Source organism: Branchiostoma floridae, chromosome 7 (assembly GCF_000003815.2).
Source record: "Branchiostoma floridae strain S238N-H82 chromosome 7, Bfl_VNyyK, whole genome shotgun sequence".
Lineage (NCBI taxonomy): Eukaryota > Metazoa > Chordata > Leptocardii > Amphioxiformes > Branchiostomatidae > Branchiostoma > Branchiostoma floridae.
In genome coordinates this window covers 19,339,756-19,343,979 of record NC_049985.1, presented here as the reverse complement: position 1 = coordinate 19,343,979, position 4,224 = coordinate 19,339,756, and the positions used below count along the sequence as shown (strand labels likewise).

At 37.6% G+C, this 4,224-nt stretch overlaps 1 long non-coding RNA gene across 1 annotated transcript; it reads right to left on the bottom strand.

Moving 5' to 3' along the window:
- Positions 1-1,578: 1,578 nt before the first annotated feature.
- On the bottom strand, positions 1,579-4,099 carry LOC118420306. The gene is made up of 2 exons (XR_004831725.1): positions 3,087-4,099; positions 1,579-2,870 (listed from the first exon to the last, which is right to left on the bottom strand). It is a non-coding gene; the product is annotated as an uncharacterized LOC118420306 (long non-coding RNA).
- Between the last annotated feature and the right edge of the window lie 125 nt (positions 4,100-4,224).

Below are 4,224 nucleotides of genomic sequence, written 5' to 3'. Positions count from 1 at the left end.
TTCTTTATTCAGTATCTTTGCTGTTTAGAGGCTTTCCACCTGTTACTGGCCAGTGCAGTACAGATGAACAAGGAAGCACACCCCGTGCGATCCTCTCGCTCGGGGCCCGGCCGAACCAGCGGGCCGCCTTCCCCATCACCCGCTGCCCATCAGGCGGGTTCCCGCGGGCGAGTTTGCCATGGCATCGGCGCTCCAGACAAGCGGCAGGAAGACCAAGAAACATATGCGCACACGTACGAAAATGATGGAGAAGCCACGTATTATACGCCTGCAGGTAATGAGAAAATACATTTCTATATATTTTACTATAGCCGATCGCAATATATCTTAACTCTCATACCTACTGATAATATATAGAGCTTGTGATATTGAAATGTTACTATCATGATGACTCACTATATCCAAGCAAACTGTGCGTACTGGTTATAGGCTTTTTGTGATGCGTTCTAAATGATTGAAGTAACAAAGGATCTATTCTCCAAGTGGTTGCAAATTTTGGGCCAATTAGGATTGTGACAATGTTTGCTTTTCCCTGGAACTATATTTTTTTCTCAGAAGTGCGAATTAATTGCACTGGCCAAAGGGCGAGATTTAGTCAATGGGAAAGCTTGATTGGCCATGCGCCAATTTTTTGGTTGTTTAGGAATTTTTGAAGAAATGGTTTGGCTTTTAAGAATGTGGTATTTCGGGGCTACTAAAGAGGTGACCCATTCCATGTACCACTCCGGTTAAACAGCCGCTCAGCCACGTCGAGAGTTCGAGGCAGTTTTATTTTCCTTCCGCGAGAGAAAGTAGTCCGTTCCATGACTCCGGGCGTAAACACCCCTTGCAAGAAACCTTGCCGCTGGAGTATTTAACCCTGTATCTCCTTATTTTCCAGTTATTTACAATATTTCAGCTTCATTTTTTACTCTTATAGTTTTTTTAACTGCTATTTTATCGCCTTCCCGCCAATATTACGGCTCGAAAACACGTAATTTTCGTGTAAATTCCTTTGTTGTTTTTACCATGGTGTGGGTTTCAAACCAACAGGAAATTTAGCGTGTATGAAAGAGCGAAAATTGTACTTTCTGTCGATATATGGTTTATCATACATTTCGAGTGCGAAAAGCAGATGCCCCCAATCCGCGCGAGGCGATGTCATTCGGAGCGGTTATTTTGATTCCAGAAAAAGAACGCACCACTATATATTAAACGTTATAACGTTACAAACAGCATGCGTGCGGCGGAGCGCGTATTTTTCTCCAGGCGGAGGTTTCGGTCGACGCCTCCCGACCGAAATCTCTGCTTGGAGAATAGACGCGTCCCTCAATTTCTCTTTTAGTTTATAATATGCTATACCGACCGTTCGTTCATATTGTAAAGTTGTAATTGTTTCATCTGCAAGTCTCAGTCAAAGAGAAAGTTCCCATTTATCAAGCCAAGTTGTCAATCCTTTAAAATCTTACCAAGCGTTCCAACTTAGAATTACATTCAGTTCTTATCTACGCACACTGTATCGTTTTCAATGTGTTTGTGACACTAGCAAGAGGGTTTTTTTCCAGCTTGAAATAATCAAAACTATGAGATAGCTCAGAGTTTGTCCTACCATTGTCATTTTTAATCACGTCTCCAGGGTTTACCCAGGGCTGAGTACAGTTTGCTAGTTACATTTTATACTCACACTAGATCACACTAGATTAGATAAGTAAGATATTGTGTTTTGATCTGTGATGTTGCATATAAGGGGCATGTGATGATGCATAGTCAATAATGCACCTTGTATTAATCCAGAAGGGTCAACTTTCTCTTCTTTCCTACCTTCATCTGAAGTTTATGATAACTAGCCCTTGCTATTAAACAATATGAAATAAACAAAGTCATATTCGTTAAATACTGGCCAAATTTTATTGAACAAACATGACGTCATGTATAAATATCAATGCCAAATTAGAAACAAGATTTGTAATCAAACAACAACAATTTATAGCCAGAGTTATATAATTACAGTTGAGTGAAATGATGTACAAACTTGTCGTGGGGAACCACTCATATATACATATATATCATGGGACTGAGCAAAAATGCATGCTGAGGTCATTTAGTTGATCAAAACTAGTTGGATCTAGTTGGTTGGTTGGGCCAAAAACATAATAAATGATCCCATTTGCAGGATATCTTAGTTCGCATGAAAGGTATTTACACAGTTTTTAACCTCCATGTTAGTTAAACAAATTTCAAGAAACCATTGTTTAACAATCAGTGCTGAGTTTGTCTAACAATGAATCAAACATGGTTTGTTTTGTAGTTATCTGTTCCTAAACAGACCAAACAAGTGCTTTCATAAGTTTCTCAGTATGTCAAAATGCCCACTGGTGCTATTTGCACAGTGCAAGGTTTTAATGTGCTTTACTGAATTCAATCACATGTCCCAAAAAGATACATAATAGTCTATTGTCATTAACAAATTTTTACTGCTGTTAAACTGCATCTATCTATATCCATGGTGGTATTGTTGTGAAGATTAATTTGTGGATTGTTTCTGATTATGATGTTAGAATAAAATCAATGGTTGCTAGTGCTAGAACATGCAGACATTCCCATTTTGACCAAGGAGCTTTCATCAGACATGGCTGCTGCTGGGCTTTATGTCAATTTTGGTTGTTTAGAGAGGTGTGAAAGACCCCTGAAAACTACAAAAATGTTGCTGGTAATGGGTAAGACAGTAGGTAGCTTGGGAAGGGTTCTAAACTCTGTAAGAATGGATGGGACTGTTTTGATATGTTGACAGGTGGTTGCTTGGCCAAGTTTGTCTAATTCCCATCAAGCCGAATGATATATGACTGGCTAAAACAGCTGTCCCCCTCCTCAGATCCACAGCACAACATCACCTGTATAAAACATAATATTTCATAGTATGTTATGAAATATAAATATCAAGAATCTTCATTCACAATGACTAATCATTGTTACATCCTAATGACTATACTGTCAACTATATAAAAATGTAACATTTTGAACAAAATGCATGATATTTCAGTATTAAAGAAAGTATAAAATGTCATTATCTATTATGCAGATTAGATGCTAAGTAGCACAACACATACTTCTTGGAATTGGCTATTTGTCAAGCTTCTTAATCTTATGTCTCCACCATGAAGTCCCTTCCATTTACCACAAAAGGAATCATTAATGAAGTTTCTGCATTAAAATGGAAATAAGGTCATCATGAGCATTACCCACATGCCATTGTATTTACCTATCCTAGAGCTACCTACATGTCTTATAGGAAATCCCTACCATTGACCAGAAGAAATTAGCAGTTTCTGCATCAAATATGCACATGAAGTACTCACTAACATAATTCACATTTTGTTGTATGCACCTTCCCTTCACCTCCAATATGACACCCATAGCATTAATTATGAGAGAAATAGTCCAAATTATCATGATTATGCTCATTTGGTCCTAATTAGTATCCAGGATATACTTTGATATAATTCATTATATTGACATGTTTAGCTAACCTCCCTATACTATGGGTATAAATTTTATACCACGTACCAAGTCTGTCAAAGGGAACATACTAGTAATATTCGGACATTAATTATGCAATCAAGGTGTTTAGTAGCACATTAGTAGTATGATATTGTAATATGTCATTGGCATAACCTCAGTCAAAAGTCCTTTTGAGCTGAATATTCAAAACTACCCTCATTCCTACTTGAGATATCATCTTGCTAAATATCATAATATTGTTGCTATTATCATGCAAATTAGGGCATTATTAACAACATTTATAGCAATTCATGTCCATAAACAGAAAACATGTTACTGTAATTTCCATCTGTCATACTGCCATGATACTGGTAGTTACTGTTCATTGATAACACATAACTATTATACAAACATTGGATAATATCACTCACATCTCCCCCTCCCCACTACTCTTATAGGTTACATCATCATAATGATCATGATGATCATAATCATCATGATCATAAATAATCATAAATAATCATCATGATCATAAATGATCATCTCTATCCCCCTCCCCACTAACTCTCACAGGTTACAATACAACACTCATCTCCACCCCCCTCACTACTCTTACAGTTTACGGTATAACACTCATCTCCACCCCCTCACTACTCTTACAGTTTACAGTATAACACTAATCTCTATCCCCCTCACTACTCTTACAGTTTACAGTATAACACTAATCTCTATCCCCCTCACTACTCT